The sequence below is a fragment of the Schistocerca serialis genome, unplaced genomic scaffold, assembly GCF_023864345.2.
Source record: "Schistocerca serialis cubense isolate TAMUIC-IGC-003099 unplaced genomic scaffold, iqSchSeri2.2 HiC_scaffold_1362, whole genome shotgun sequence".
In the NCBI taxonomy this organism is placed as follows: Eukaryota; Metazoa; Arthropoda; class Insecta; order Orthoptera; family Acrididae; genus Schistocerca; species Schistocerca serialis.
Window position 1 is genome coordinate 5,849,369 of NW_026047583.1, and position 17,583 is coordinate 5,866,951.

Sequence of the window (17,583 nt, forward strand, 5' to 3'; positions counted from 1 at the left end):
TGGACTCACAGGATAGGTTCAAATCATAGAAAGTGAGAGTGTCAGTCCTCTTTTACTGAAGTCGGCATTGTGCCTTTTGTAATAAATTCGGATGCAATTTCTGTGTTTCATCGTCAATAAGAAGGTCTAAGGGATACAGTAAACCTGAAGTGAAGCATCGGAATCTAAAACTGGACTCACAGGACAGGTTCAAATCATAGAAAGTGAGAGTTTCAGTCCTCTTGTACTTAAGTCGGCATTGTGCCATTTGTATTAAATTCGGATGCAATTTCTGTGTTTCATCGTCAATAAGAAGGTCCAAGGGGTACAGTAAACCTGAAGTGAAGCATCGGAATCTAAAACTGGACTCACAGGAGAGGTTCAAATCATAGAAAGTTACAGTGTCAGTCCTCTTGTACTTAAGTCGGCATTGTGCCTTTTGTGTTACATTCGGATGCAATTTCTGTGTTTCGTCGTTAATAAGAAGGTCCTAGGGATACAGTGAACCTGACGTGAGGCATCGGAATCTAAAACTGGACTCACAGGAGAGGTTCAAATCATAGAAAGTTAGAGTGTCAGTCCTCTTGTACTTAAGTCGGCATTGTGCCTTCTGTATTAAATTCGGATGCAATTTCTGTGTTTCATCGTCAGTAAGAAGGTCCAAAGTATACAGTAAACCTGGAGTGAAGCATCATAATCTAAAACTGGACTCACAGGAGAGGTTCAAATCATAGAAAGACAGAGTGTCATTCCTCTTGTTTTTAAGTCGGCATTGTGCCTTTTGTATTAATTTCGGATCCAATTTCTGTGTTTAATCGTCAATAAGATGGTCCAAGGGATACAGTAAACCTGAAGTGAAGCATCGGAATCTAAAACTGGACTCACAGGAGAGGTTCATATCATAGAAAGTTAGAGTGTCAGTCGTCTTGTACTTAAGACGGCATTGTGCCTTTTGTATTAAATTCGGATGCAATTTCTGTGTTTCATCGTCAATAAGAAGGTCCAAGGTATACAGTAAACCTGAAGTGAAGCATCGGAATCTGAAACTGGACTCACAGGAGAGGATCAAATCATAGAAAGACAGAGTGTCAGTCCTCTTGTACATAAAACGGCATTGTGCCTGTTGTATTAAATTCGGATGCAATTTCTGTGTTTAATCGTCAATAAGAAGGTCCAAGGGATACAGTAAACCTGAAGTGAAGCATCGGAATCTAAAACTGGACTCAAAGGAGTGGTTCAAATTATAGAAAGTGAGAGTGTCAGTCGTCTTGTACTTAAGTCGGCATTGTGCCTTTTGTATTCAATTCGGATGCAATTTCTGTGTTTCATCGTCAATATGAAGGTCCTAGGGATACAGTAAACCTGAAGTGAGGCATCGGAATCTAAAACTGGACTCACAGGAGAGATTCAAATCATAGAAAGTTAGAGTGTTTGTCCTCTTGTACTTATTTTGGCATTGTGCCTTTTGTATTAAATTCGGATGCAATTTCTGTGTTTCATCGTCAATAAGAAGGTCCAAGGGATACAGTAAACCTTAAGTGAAGCATCGGAAACTAAAACTGGACTCACAGGAAAGGTTCAAATCATAGAAAGTGAGAGTGTCATTCCTCTTGTTTTTAAGTCGGCATTGTGCCTTTTGTATTAATCTCGGATCCAATTTCTGTGTTTAATCGTCAATAAGATGGTCCAAGGGATACAGTAAACCTGAAGTGAAGCATCGGAATCTAAAACTGGACTCACAGGAGAGGTTCATATCATAGAAAGTTAGAGTGTCAGTCGTCTTGTACTTAAGACGGCATTGTGCCTTTTGTATTAAATTCGGATGCAATCTCTGTGTTTCATCGTCAATAAGAAGGTCCAAGGTATACAGTAAACCTGAAGTGAAGCATCGGAATCTGAAACTGGACTCACAGGAGAGGTTCAAATCATAGAAAGACAGAGTGTCAGTCCTCTTCTACTTAAGTCGGCATTGTGCCTTTTGTATTAAATTCGGATGCAATTTCTGTGTTTAATCGTCAATAAGAAGGTCCAAGGGATACAGTAAACCTGAAGTGAAGCATCGGAATCTAAAACTGGACTCAAAGGAGTGGTTCAAATCATAGAAAGTTTGAGTGTCAGTCCTGTTGTACTTAAGTCTGCATTGTGCCTTTTGTATTAAATTCGGATGCAATTTCTGTGTTTCATCGTCAATAAGATGGTCCAGGGGATACAGTAAACCTGAAGTGAGGCACCGGAATCTAAAAGTGGACTCACAGGAGAGGTTCAAATCATAGCAAGTTAGAGTGTCAGTCGTCTTGTACTTAAGTCGGCATTGTGCCTTTTGTATTCAATTCGGATGCAATTTCTGTGTTTTATCGTCAATAGGAACGTCCAAGGTATGCAGTAAACCTGAAGAGAAGCATCGGAATCTAAAACTTGACGCACAGGAGAGGTTCAAATCATTGAAAGTTAGAGTGTCAGTCCTCTTGTACTTAAGTTGGCATTGTGCCTTTTGTATTAATTTCGGATGCAATTTCTGTGTTTCATCGTCAATATGAAGGTCCTAGGGATACAGTAAACCTGAAGTGAGGCATCGGAATCTAAAACTGGACTCACAGGAGAGATTCAAATCATAGAAAGTTAGAGTGTTTGTCCTCTTGTACTTAAGTCGGCATTGTGCCTTTTGTATTAAATTCGGATGCAATATCTGTATTTCATCGCCAATAAGAAGCTCCAAGGTATACAGTAAACCTGAAGTGAAGCATCGGAATCTAAAACTGGACTCACAGGAGAGGTTCAAATCATAGAAAGACAGAGTGTCAGTCCTCTTGTACTGAAGTCGGCATTGTGCCTTTTGTATTAAATTCGGATGCAATTTCTGTGATTCGTCGTTAATAAGAAGGTCCTAGGTATACAGTATGCCTGAAGTCAGGCATCGGAATCTAAAACTAGACTCACAGGGAGGTTCAAATCATAGAATGTTAGAGTGTCAGTCCTCTTGTACTTAAGTCGGCATTGTGCCATTTGTATTAAAATCGGATGCAATTTCTGTGTTTCATCGTCAATAAGAAGGTCCAAGGGATACAGTAAACCTGAAGTGAAGCATCGGAATCTAAAACTGGACTCACAGGAGAGGTTCAAATCATAGAAAGTGAGCGTGTCTGTCCTCTGCTACTTAAGTCGGCATTGTACCTTTTGTAATCAATTCGGATGCAATTTCTGTCTTTCATAGTCAATAGGAATGTCCAAGGTATGCAGTAAACCTGAAGTGAAGCATCGCAATCTAAAACTGGACTCACAGGAGAGGTTCAAATCATAGAAAAGTAGAGTGCCAGTCCTCTTGTACTTAAGTTGGCTTTGTGCCTTTTGTATCAAATCCGGATGCAATTTCTGTGTTTCATCGTCAATTAGAAGGTCCAAGGGATACAGTAAACCTGAAGTGAGGCATCGGAATCCAAAACTGGACTCACAGGAGAGGTTCAAATCATAGAAAGTTAGAGTGTCAATCCTCTTGTACTTAAGTCGGCATTGTGCCTTTTGTACTAAATTTGGATGCAATTTCTGTGTTTCATCGTCAATAAGAAGGTCCAAGGTATACAGTAAACCTGAAGTGAAGCATCGGAAACTAAAACTGGACTCACAGGAGAGGTTCAAATCATAGAAAGACAGAGTGTCAGCCCTCTTGTACTTAAGTCGGCATTGTGCCTTTTGTATTAAATTCGGATGCAATTTCTGTGTTTCATCGCCAATAGGATGGTCCAATGTATACAGTAAACCTGAAGTGAAGCATCGGAATCTAAATCTGGACTCACTGGAGAGGATCAAATCATAGAAAGTGAGGGTGTCAGTCCTGTTGTACTTAAGTCGCCAATGTGCCTTTTGTATTAAATTCGGATGCAATTTCTGTGTTTCATCGTCATTAAGATGGTCCACGGGATACAGCAAACCTGAAGTGAAGCATCGGAATCTAAAACTGGACTCACTGGAAAGGTTCAAATCATAGAAAGTTAGATTGTCAGTCCTCTTGTACTGAAGTCGGCATTGTGCTTTTTGTATTAAATTCGGATGCAATTTCTATGTTTCATCGTTAATAAGAAGGTCCTAGGGATACAGTAAACCTGAAGGGAGGCATCGGAATCTAAAACTGGACTCACAGGAGAGGTTCAAATCATAGAATGTTAGAGTGTCAGTACTCTTGTACTTAAGTCGGCATTGTGCCTTTTGTATTAATTCGAATGCAATTTCTGTGTTTCATCGTCAATAAGAAGGTCCAAGGTATACAGTAAACCTGAAGTGAAGTATCGGAATCTAAAACTGGACTCACAGGAGAGGTTCAAATCATAGAAAGTGAGAGTGTCAGTCCTCTTGTACTTAAAACGGCATTGTGCCTTTTGTATTACATTCGGATGCAATTTCTGTGTTTCATCGTCAATAAGAAAGTCCAAGGGTTACAGTAAACCAGAAGTGAGGCATCGGAATCTAAAACTGGACTCACAGGAGAGGTGCAAATCATAGAGAGTTAGAGTGTCAGTCGTCTTATACTTAAGTCGGCATTGTGCCCTTTGTATTCAATTCGGATGCAATTTCTGTGTTTCATTGTCAATAGGAAGGTCCAAGGTATACAGCAAACCAGAAGTGAACCATCGGAATCTAAAACTGGACTCACAGAAGAGGTTCAAATCATAGCAAGTTGGAATGTCTGTCCTCTTGTACTTAAGTCGGCATTGTGCCTTTTGTATTAACTTCGGATGCAATTTCTGTGTTTCATCGTCAATAAGAGGGTCCTAGGGGTACAGTAAACCTGAAGTGAAGCATCGGAATCTAAAACTGGACTCAAAGGAGTGGTTCAAATCATAGAAAGTGAGAGTGTCAGTCCTGTTGCACTTAAGTCTGCATTGTGCCTTTTGTATTAAATTCGGATGCAATTTCTGTGTTTCATCGTCATTAAGAAGGTCCAGAGAATACAGTAAACCTAAAGTGAAGCATCGGTATCTAAAACTGGACTCACAGGAGAGGATCATATCATAGAGAGTGAGCGTGTCAGTCCTCTTGTACTTAAGTCGGCATTGTGCCTTTTGTATGCAATTCGGATTCAATTTCTGTGTTTCATCGTCAATAGGAATGTCCAAGGTATGCAGTAAACCTTAAGTGAAACATCGGAATCTAAAACTGGACTCACAGGAGAGGTTCATATCATAGAAAGTCAGACTGTCAGTTCTCTTGTACTGAAGTTGACATTGTGACTTTTGTATTAATTTCGGATGCAATATCTGTGTTTCATCGTCAATACGAAAGTCCAAGGGATAAACTAAACCTGAAGTGAAGCATCGGAATCTAAAACTGGACTCACAGGAGCGGATCAAATCATTGAAAGTGAGCGTGTCAGTCCTCTTGTACTTAAGTCGGCTTAGTGCCTTTTGTATTAAATTCGGATGCAATTTCTGTGTTTCATCGTCAATAAGATGGTCCAGGGGATACAGTAAACCTGAAGTGAGGCACCGGAATCTAAAAGTTGACTCACAGGTGAGGTTCAAATCATAGCAAGTTATAGTGTCAGTCGTCTTGTACTTAAGTCGGCATTGTGCCTTTTGTATTCAATTCGGATGCAATTTCTGTGTTTTATCGTCAATAGGAACGTCCAAGGTATGCAGTAAACCTGAAGAGAAGCATCGGAATCTAAAACTGGACTCACAGGAGAGGTTCAAATCATAGAAAGTGAGCGTGTCTGTCCCCGGTACTTAAGTCGGCTTAGTGCCTTTTGTATTAAATTCGGATGCAATTTCTGTGTTTCATCGTCAATAAGATGGTCCAGGGTATACAGTAAACCTGAAGTGAGGCACCGGAATCTAAAAGTGGACTCACAGGTGAGGTTCAAATCATAGCAAGTTAGAGTGTCAGTCGTCTTGTACTTAAGTCGGCATTGTACCTTTTGTAATCAATTCGGATGCAATTTCTGTCTTTCATAGTCAATAGGAATGTCCAAGGTATGCAGTAAACCTGAAGTGAAGCATCGGAATCTAAAACTGGACTCACAGGAGAGGTTCAAATCATAGAAAAGTAGAGTGCCAGTCCTCTTGTACTTAAGTTGGCTTTGTGCCTTTTGTATCAAATCCGGATGCAATTTCTGTGTTTCATCGTCAATAAGAAGGTCCAAGGGATACAGTAAACCTGAAGTGAGGCATCGGAATCCAAAACTGGACTCACAGGAGAGGTTCAAATCATAGAAAGTTAGAGTGTCAGTCCTCTTGTACTTAAGTCGGCATTGTGCCTTTTGTACTAAATTTGCATGCAATTTCTGTGTTTAAGCGTCAATAAGAAGGTCCATGGTATACAGTAAACCTGAAGTGAAGCATCGGAAACTAAAACTGGACTCACAGGAGAGGTTCAAATCATAGAAAGACAGAGTGTCAGCCCTCTTGTACTTAAGTCGGCATTGTGCCTTTTGTATTAAATTCGGATGCAATTTCTGTGTTTCATCGCCAATAGGATGGTCCAATGTATACAGTAAACCTGAAGTGAAGCATCGGAATCTAAAACTGGACTCACTTCAAGAGGATCAAATCATAGAAAGTGAGGGTGTCAGTCCTGTTGTACTTAAGTCGCCAATGTGCCTTTTGTATTAAATTCGGATGCAATTTCTGTGTTTCATCGTCATTAAGATGGTCCACGGGATACAGTAAACCTGAAGTGAAGCATCGGAATCTAAAACTGGACTCACTGGAAAGGTTCAAATCATAGAAAGTTAGATTGTCAGTCCTCTTGTACTGAAGTCGGCAATGTGCCTTTTGTATTAAATTCGGATGCAATTTCTGTGTTTCATCGTCAATAAGAAGCTCCATGGTATACAGTAAACCTAAAGTGAAGCATCGGAATCTAAAACTGGACTCACAGGAGAGGTTCAAATCATAGAAAGACAGAGTGTCAGTCCTCTTGTACTGAAGTCGGCATTGTGCCTTTTGTATTAAATTCGGATGCAATTTCTGTGATTCGTCGTTAATAAGAAGGTCCTAGGTATACAGTATGCCTGAAGTCAGGCATCGGAATCTAAAACTGGAATCACAGGTGAGGTTCAAATCATAGAATGTTAGAGTGTCAGTCCTCTTGTACTTAAGTCGGCATTGTGCCATTTGTATTAAAATCGGATGCAATTTCTGTGTTTCATCGTCAATAAGAAGGTCCAAGGGATACAGTAAACCTGAAGTGAAGCATCGGAATCTAAAACTGGACTCACAGGAGAGGTTCAAATCATAGAAAGTGAGCGTGTCTGTCCTCTGGTACTTAAGTCGGCATTGTACCTTTTGTAATCAATTCGGATGCAATTTCTCTCTTTCATAGGCAATAGGAATGTCCAAGGTATGCAGTAAACCTGAAGTGAAGCATCGGAATCTAAAACTGGACTCACAGGAGAGGTTCAAATCATAGAAAAGTAGAGTGCCAGTCCTCTTGTACTTAAGTTGGCTTTGTGCCTTTTGTATCAAATCCGGATGCAATTTCTGTGTTTCATCGTCAATAAGAAGGTCCAAGGGATACAGTAAACCTGAAGTGAGGCATCGGAATCCAAAACTGGACTCACAGGAGAGGTTCAAATCATAGAAAGTTAGAGTGTCAATCCTCTTGTACTTAAGTCGGCATTGTGCCTTTTGTACTAAATTAGGATGCAATTTCTGTGTTTCATCGTCAATAAGAAGGTCCAAGGTATACAGTAAACCTGAAGTGAAGCATCGGAAACTAAAACTGGACTCACAGGAGAGGTTCAAATCATAGAAAGACAGAGTGTCAGCCCTCTTGTACTTATGTCGGCATTGTGCATTTTGTATTAATTTCAGATGCAATTTCTGTGTTTCATCGCCAATAGGATGGTCCAATGTATACAGTAAACCTGAAGTGAAGCATCGGAATCTAAAACTGGACTCACAGAAGAGGTTCAAATCATAGCAAGTTGGAATGTCTGTCCTCTTGTACTTAAGTCGGCATTGTGCCTTTTGTATTAACTTCGGATGCAATTTCTGTGTTTCATCGTCAATAAGAGGGTCCTAGGGGTACAGTAAACCTGAAGTGAAGCATCGGAATCTAACACTGGACTCACGGGAGAGGTTCAAATCATAGAAAGGTAGAGTATCAGTAATCTTGTACTTAAGTTGGCATTGTGCCTTTTGTATTAAATTCGGTTGCAATTTCTGTGTTTCATCGTTAATAAGAAGGTCCAAGGTATACAGTAAACCTGAAGTCAAGCATCGGAATCTAAATCTGGACTCACAGGAGCGGTTCAAATCATTGAAAGTGAGAGTTCAGTCGTCCTGTACGTAAGTCGGCATTGTGCCTTTCGTATTAAATTCGGATACCATTTCTGTGTTTCATCGTTACCACGAAGGTCCAAGGTATACAGGAAACCTGAAGTGAAGCATCGGAATCTAAAACTGGAGTCACAGGAGAGCTTCAAATCATAGAAAGTTAGTGTGTCAGTCCTCTTGTACTTAATTGGGCATTGGGCCTTTTATATTAAATTCGGATGCAATTTCTGTGTTTCATCGTCAATAAGAAGGTACAAGGAATACAGTAAATCTGAAGTGAAGCATCGGAATCTAACACTCTACTTACAAGATAGGTTCAAATCATAGTAAGTGAGTGTGTCAGTCCTCTTTTACTTAAGGCGGCATTGTGCCTTTTGTATTAAATTCGGATGCAATTTCTGTGTTTCATCGTCATTAAGATGGTCCACGGGATACAGTAAACCTGAAGTGAAGCATCGGAATCTAAAACTGGACTCACTGGAAAGGTTCAAATCATAGAAAGTTAGATTGTCAGTCCTCTTGTACTGAAGTCGGCATTGTGCCTTTTGTATTAAATTCGGATGCAATTTCTGTGTTTCATCGTCAATAAGAAGGTCCAAGGGATACAGTAAACCTGAAGTAAGGCATCGGAATCTAAAACTGGACTCACAGGAGAGGTTCAAATCATAGAAAGACAGAGTGTCAGTCCTCTTGTACTGAAGTCGGCATTGTGCCTTTTGTATTAAATTCGGATGCAATTTCTGTGATTCGTCGTTAATAAGAAGGTCCTAGGTATACAGTATGCCTGAAGTCAGGCATCGGAATCTAAAACTGGAATCACAGGAGAGGTTCAAATCATAGAATGTTAGAGTGTCAGTCCTCTTGTACTTAAGTCGGCATTGTGCCATTTGTATTAAAATCGGATGCAATTTCTGTGTTTCATCGTCAATAAGAAGGTCCAAGGGATACAGTAAACCTGAAGTGAAGCATCGGAATCTAAAACTGGACTCACAGGAGAGGTTCAAATCATAGAAAGTGAGCGTGTCTGTCCTCTGGTACTTAAGTCGGCATTGTACCTTTTGTAATCAATTCGGATGCAATTTCTGTGTTTCATCGTCATTAAGATGGTCCACGGGATACAGTAAACCTGAAGTGAAGCATCGGAATCTAAAACTGGACTCACTGGAAAGGTTCAAATCATAGAAAGTTAGATTGTCAGTCCTCTTGTACTGAAGTCGGCATTGTGCCTTTTGTATTAAATTCGGATGCAATTTCTATGTTTCATCGTTAATAAGAAGGTCCTAGGGATACAGTTACCCTGAAGGGAGGCATCGGAATATAAAACTGGACTCACAGGAGAGGTTCAAATCATAGAATGTTAGAGTGTCAGTCCTCTTGTACTTAAGTCGGCATTGTGCCTTTTGTATTAATTCGAATGCAATTTCTGTGTTTCATCGTCAATAAGAAGGTCCAAGGTATACAGTAAACCTGAAGTGAAGTATCGGAATCTAAAACTGGACTCACAGGAGAGGTTCAAATCATAGAAAGTGAGAGTGTCAGTCCTCTTGTACTTAAAACGGCATTGTGCCTTTTGTATTGCATTCGGATGCAATTTCTGTGTTTCATCGTCAATAAGAAAGTCCAAGGGTTACAGTAAACCTGAAGTGAGGATTCGGAATCTAAAACTGGACTCACAGGAGAGGTGCAAATCATAGAGAGTTAGAGTGTCAGTCGTCTTATACTTAAGTCGGCATTGTGCCCTTTGTATTCAATTCGGATGCAATTTCTGTGTTTCATTGTCAATAGGAAGGTGCAAGGTATACAGTAAACCAGAAGTGAACCATCGGAATCTAAAACTGGACTCACAGAAGAGGTTCAAATCATAGCAAGTTGGAATGTCTGTCCTCTTGTACTTAAGTCGGCATTGTGCCTTTTGTATTAACTTCGGATGCAATTTCTGTGTTTCATCGTCAATAAGAGGGTCCTAGGGGTACAGTAAACCTGAAGTGAAGCATCGGAATCTAACACTGGACTCACGGGAGAGGTTCAAATCATAGAAAGGTAGAGTATCAGTCCTCTTGTACTTAAGTTGGCATTGTGCCTTTTGTATTAAATTCGGTTGCAATTTCTGTGTTTCATCGTTAATAAGAAGGTCCAAGGTATACAGTAAACCTGAAGTCAAGCATCGGAATCTAAATCTGGACTCACAGGAGCGGTTCAAATCATTGAAAGTGAGAGTTCAGTCGTCCTGTACGTAAGTCGGCATTGTGCCTTTCGTATTAAATTCGGATACCATTTCTGTGTTTCATCGTTACCACGAAGGTCCAAGGTATACAGGAAACCTGAAGTGAAGTATCGGAATCTAAAACTGGAGTCACAGGAGAGCTTCAAATCATAGAAAGTTAGTGTGTCAGTCCTCTTGTACTTAATTGGGCATTGGGCCTTTTATATTAAATTCGGATGCAATTTCTGTGTTTCATCGTCAATAAGAAGGTACAAGGAATACAGTAAATCTGAAGTGAAGCATCGGAATCTAACACTCTACTTACAAGATAGGTTCAAATTATAGTAAGTGAGTGTGTCAGTCCTCTTTTACTTAAGGCGGCATTGTGCCTTTTGTATTAAATTCGGATGCAATTTCTGTGTTTCATCGTCATTAAGATGGTCCACGGGATACAGTAAACCTGAAGTGAAGCATCGGAATCTAAAACTGGACTCACTGGAAAGGTTCAAATCATAGAAAGTTAGATTGTCAGTCCTCTTGTACTTAAGTCGGCATTGTGCCATTTGTATTAAAATCGGATGCAATTTCTGTGTTTCATCGTCAATAAGAAGGTCCATGGGATACAGTAAACCTGAAGTGAAGCATCGGAATCTAAAACTGGACTCACAGGAGAGGTTCAAATCATAGAAAGTGAGCGTGTCTGTCCTCTGGTACTTAAGTCGGCATTGTACCTTTTGTAATCAATTCGGATGCAATTTCTGTCTTTCATAGTCAATAGGAATGTCCAAGGTATGCAGTAAACCTGAAGTGAAGCATCGGAATCTAAAACTGGACTCACAGGAGAGGTTCAAATCATAGAAAAGTAGAGTGCCAGTCCTCTTGTACTTAAGTTGGCTTTGTGCCTTTTGTATCAAATCCGGATGCAATTTCTGTGTTTCATCGTCAATAAGAAGGTCCAAGGGATACAGTAAACCTGAAGTGAGGCATCGGAATCCAAAACTGGACTCACAGGAGAGGTTCAAATCATAGAAAGTTAGAGTGTCAATCCTCTTGTACTTAAGTCGGCATTGTGCCTTTTGTACTAAATTTGGATGCAATTTCTGTGTTTCATCGTCAATAAGAAGGTCCAAGGTATACAGTAAACCTGAAGTGAAGCATCGGAAACTAAAACTGGACTCACAGGAGAGGTTCAAATCATAGAAAGACAGAGTGTCAGCCCTCTTGTACTTAAGTCGGCATTGTGCCTTTTGTATTAAATTCGGATGCAATTTCTGTGTTTCATCGCCAATAGGATGGTCCAATGTATACAGTAAACCTGAAGTGAAGCATCGGAATCTAAAACTGGACTCACTGGAGAGGATCAAATCATAGAAAGTGAGGGTGTCAGTCCTGTTGTACTTAAGTCGCCAATGTGCCTTTTGTATTAAATTCGGATGCAATTTCTGTGTTTCATCGTCATTAAGATGGTCCACGGGATACAGTAAACCTGAAGTGAAGCATCGGAATCTAAAACTGGACTCACTGGAAAGGTTCAAATCATAGAAAGTTTGATTGTCAGTCCTCTTGTACTGAAGTCGGCATTGTGCCTTTTGTATTAAATTCGGATGCAATTTCTATGTTTCATCGTTAATAAGAAGGTCCTAGGGATACAGTTACCCTGAAGGGAGGCATCGGAATCTAAAACTGGACTCACAGGAGAGGTTCAAATCATAGAATGTTAGAGTGTCAGTCCTCTTGTACTTAAGTCGGCATTGTGCCTTTTGTATTAATTCGAATGCAATTTCTGTGTTTCATCGTCAATAAGAAGGTCCAAGGTATACAGTAAACCTGAAGTGAAGTATCGGAATCTAAAACTGGACTCACAGGAGAGGTTCAAATCATAGAAAGTGAGAGTGTCAGTCCTCTTGTACTTAAAACGGCATTGTGCCTTTTGTATTGCATTCGGATGCAATTTCTGTGTTTCATCGTCAATAAGAAAGTCCAAGGGTTACAGTAAACCTGAAGTGAGGATTCGGAATCTAAAACTGGACTCACAGGAGAGGTGCAAATCATAGAGAGTTAGAGTGTCAGTCGTCTTATACTTAAGTCGGCATTGTGCCCTTTGTATTCAATTCGGATGCAATTTCTGTGTTTCATTGTCAATAGGAAGGTCCAAGGTATACAGTAAACCAGAAGTGAACCATCGGAATCTAAAACTGGACTCACAGAAGAGGTTCAAATCATAGCAAGTTGGAATGTCTGTCCTCTTGTACTTAAGTCGGCATTGTGCCTTTTGTATTAACTTCGGATGCAATTTCTGTGTTTCATCGTCAATAAGAGGGTCCTAGGGGTACAGTAAACCTGAAGTGAAGCATCGGAATCTAACACTGGACTCACGGGAGAGGTTCAAATCATAGAAAGGTAGAGTATCAGTCCTCTTGTACTTAAGTTGGCATTGTGCCTTTTGTATTAAATTCGGTTGCAATTTCTGTGTTTCATCGTTAATAAGAAGGTCCAAGGTATACAGTAAACCTGAAGTGAAGCATCGGAATCTAAATCTGGACTCACAGGAGCGGTTCAAATCATTGAAAGTGAGAGTTCAGTCGTCCTGTACGTAAGTCGGCATTGTGCCTTTCGTATTAAATTCGGATACCATTTCTGTGTTTCATCGTTACCACGAAGGTCCAAGGTATACAGGAAACCTGAAGTGAAGCATCGGAATCTAAAACTGGACTCAAAGGAGTGGTTCAAATCATAGAAAGTGAGAGTGTCAGTCCTGTTGTACTTAAGTTTGCATTGTGCCTTTTGTATTAAATTCGGATGCAATTTCTGTGTTTCATCGTCATTAAGAAGGTCCAAGGGATACAGGAAACCTAAAGTGAAGCATCGGTATCTAAAACTGGACTCACAGGAGAGGATCATATCATAGAGAGTGAGCGTGTCAGTCCTCTTGTACTTAAGTCGGCATTGTGCCTTTTGTATGCAATTCGGATTCAATTTCTGTGTTTCATCGTCAATAGGAATGTCCAAGGTATGCAGTAAACCTTAAGTGAAACATCGGAATCTAAAACTGGACTCACAGGAGAGGTTCATATCATAGAAAGTCAGACTGTCAGTTCTCTTGTACTGAAGTTGACATTGTGCCTTTTGTATTAATTTCGGATGCAATATCTGTGTTTCATCGTCAATAAGAAAGTCCAAGGGATAAACTAAACCTGAAGTGAAGCATCGGAATCTAAAACTGGACTCACAGGAGCGGTTCAAATCATTGAAAGTGAGCGTGTCAGTCCTCTTGTACTTAAGTCGGCTTAGTTTTTTTTGTATTAAATTCGGATGGAATTTCTGTGTTTCATCGTCAATAAGATGGTCCAGGGGATACAGTAAACCTGAAGTGAGGCACCGGAATCTAAAAGTGGACTCACAGGAGAGGTTCAAATCATAGCAAGTTAGAGTGTCAGTCGTCTTGTACTTAAGTCGGCATTGTGCCTTTTGTATTCAATTCGGATGCAATTTCTGTGTTTTATCGTCAATAGGAACGTCCAAGGTATGCAGTAAACCTGAAGAGAAGCATCGGAATCTAAAACTTGACGCACAGGAGAGGTTCAAATCATTGAAAGTTAGAGTGTCAGTCCTCTTGTACTTAAGTTGGCATTGTGCCTTTTGTATTAATTTCGGATGCAATTTCTGTGTTTCATCGTCAATATGAAGGTCCTAGGGATACAGTAAACCTGAAGTGAGGCATCGGAATCTAAAACTGGACTCACAGGAGAGATTCAAATCATAGAAAGTTAGAGTGTTTGTCCTCTTGTACTTAAGTCGGCATTGTGCCTTTTGTATTAAATTCGGATGCAATTTCTGTATTTCATCGCCAATAAGAAGCTCCAAGTTATACAGTAAACCTGAAGTGAAGCATCGGAATCTAAAACTGGACTCACAGGAGAGGTTCAAATCATAGAAAGACAGAGTGTCAGTCCTCTTGTACTGAAGTCGGCATTGTGCCTTTTGTATTAAATTCGGATGCAATTTCTGTGATTCGTCGTTAATAAGACGGTCCTAGGTATACAGTATGCCTGAAGTCAGGCATCGGAATCTAAAACTGGACTCACAGGAGAGGTTCAAATCATAGAATGTTAGAGTGTCAGTCCTCTTGTACTTAAGTCGGCATTGTGCCATTTGTACTAAAATCGGATGCAATTTCTGTGTTTCATCGTCAATAAGAAGGTCCAAGGGATACAGTAAACCTGAAGTGAAGCATCGGAATCTAAAACTGGACTCACAGGAGAGGTTCAAATCATAGAAAGTGAGCGTGTCTGTCCTCTGGTACTTAAGTCGGCATTGTACCTTTTGTAATCAATTCGGATGCAATTTCTGTCTTTCATAGTCAATAGGAATGTCCAAGGTATGCAGTAAACCTGAAGTGAAGCATCGGAATCTAAAACTGGACTCACAGGAGCGGTTCAAATCATAGAAAAGTAGAGTGCCAGTCCTCTTGTACTTAAGTTGGCTTTGTGCCTTTTGTATCAAATCCGGATGCAATTTCTGTGTTTCATCGTCAATAAGAAGGTCCAAGGGATACAGTAAACCTGAAGTGAGGCATCGGAATCCAAAACTGGACTCACAGGAGAGGTTCAAATCATAGAAAGTTAGAGTGTCAATCCTCTTGTACTTAAGTCGGCATTGTGCCTTTTGTACTAAATTTGGATGCAGTTTCTGTGTTTCATCGTCAATAAGAAGGTCCAAGGTATACAGCAAACCTGAAGTGAAGCATCGGAAACTAAAACTGGACTCACAGGAGAGGTTCAAATCATAGAAAGACAGAGTGTCAGCCCTCTTGTACTTAAGTCGGCATTGTGCCTTTTGTATTAAATTCGGATGCAATTTCTGTGTTTCATCGCCAATAGGATGGTCCAATGTATACAGTAAACCTGAAGTGAAGCATCGGAATCTAAAACTGGACTCAAACGAGTGGTTCAAATCATAGAAAGTGAGAGTGTCAGTCCTGTTGTACTTAAGTCTGCATTGTGCCTTTTGTATTAAATTCGGATGCAATTTCTGTGTTTCATCGTCATTAAGAAGGTCCAAGGGATACAGTAAACCTAAAGTGAAGCATCGGTATCTAAAACTGGACTCACAGGAGAGGATCATATCATAGAGAGTGAGCGTGTCAGTCCTCTTGTACTTAAGTCGGCATTGTGCCTCTTGTATGCAATTCGGATTCAATTTCTGTGTTTCATCGTCAATAGGAATGTCCAAGGTATGCAGTAAACCTTAAGTGAAACATCGGAATCTAAAACTGGACTCACAGGAGAGGTTCATATCATAGAAAGTCAGACTGTCAGTTCTCTTGTACTGAAGTTGACATTGTGCCTTTTGTATTAATTTCGAATGCAATATCTGTGTTTCATCGTCAATAAGAAAGTCCAAGGGATAAACTAAACCTGAAGTGAAGCATCGGAATCTAAAACTGGACTCACAGGAGCGGTTCAAATCATTGAAAGTGAGCGTGTCAGTCCTCTTGTACTTAAGTCGGCTTAGTGCCTTTTGTATTAAATTCGGATGCAATTTCTGTGTTTCATCGTCAATAAGATGGTCCAGGGGATACAGTAAACCTGAAGTGAGGCACCGGAATCTAAAAGTGGACTCACAGGAGAGGTTCAAATCATAGCAAGTTAGAGTGTCAGTCGTCTTGTACTTAAGTCGGCATTGTGCCTTTTGTATTCAATTCGGATGCAATTTCTGTGTTTTATCGTCAATAGGAACGTCCAAGGTATGCAGTAAACCTGAAGAGAAGCATCGGAATCTAAAACTTGACGCACAGGAGAGGTTCAAATCATTGAAAGTTAGAGTGTCAGTCCTCTTGTACTTAAGTTGGCATTGTGCCTTTTGTATTAATTTCGGATGCAATTTCTGTGTTTCATCGTCAATATGAAGGTCCTAGGGATACAGTAAACCTGAAGTGAGGCATCGGAATCTAAAACTGGACTCACATGAGAGATTCAAATCATAGAAAGTTAGAGTGTTTGTCCTCTTGTACTTAAGTCGGCATTGTGCCTTTTGTATTAAATTCGGATGCAATTTCTGTATTTCATCGCCAATAAGAAGCTCCAAGGTATACAGTAAACCTGAAGTGAAGCATCGGAATCTAAAACTGGACTCACAGGAGAGGTTCAAATCATAGAAAGACAGAGTGTCAGTCCTCTTGTACTGAAGTCGGCATTGTGCCCTTTGTATTAAATTCGGATGCAATTTCTGTGATTCGTCGTTAATAAGAAGGTCCTAGGTATACAGTATGCCTGAAGTCAGGCATCGGAATCTAAAACTGGACTCACAGGAGAGGTTCAAATCATAGAATGTTAGAGTGTCAGTCCTCTTGTACTTAAGTCGGCATTGTGCCATTTGTATTAAAATCGGATGCAATTTCTGTGTTTCATCGTCAATAAGAAGGTCCAAGGGATACAGTAAACCTGAAGTGAAGCATCGGAATCTAAAACTGGACTCACAGGAGAGGTTCAAATCATAGAAAGTGAGCGTGTCTGTCCTCTGGTACTTAAGTCGGCATTGTACCTTTTGTAATCAATTCGGATGCAATTTCTGTCTTTCATAGTCAATAGGAATGTCCAAGGTATGCAGTAAACCTGAAGTGAAGCATCGGAATCTAAAACTGGACTCACAGGAGCGGTTCAAATCATAGAAAAGTAGAGTGCCAGTCCTCTTGTACTTAAGTTGGCTTTGTGCCTTTTGTATCAAATCCGGATGCAATTTCTGTGTTTCATCGTCAATAAGAAGGTCCAAGGGATACAGTAAACCTGAAGTGAGGCATCGGAATCCAAAACTGGACTCACAGGAGAGGTTCAAATCATAGAAAGTTAGAGTGTCAATCCTCTTGTACTTAAGTCGGCATTGTGCCTTTTGTACTAAATTTGGATGCAGTTTCTGTGTTTCATCGTCAATAAGAAGGTCCAAGGTATACAGCAAACCTGAAGTGAAGCATCGGAAACTAAAACTGGACTCACAGGAGAGGTTCAAATCATAGAAAGACAGAGTGTCAGCCCTCTTGTACTTAAGTCGGCATTGTGCCTTTTGTATTAAATTCGGATGCAATTTCTGTGTTTCATCGCCAATAGGATGGTCCAATGTATACAGTAAACCTGA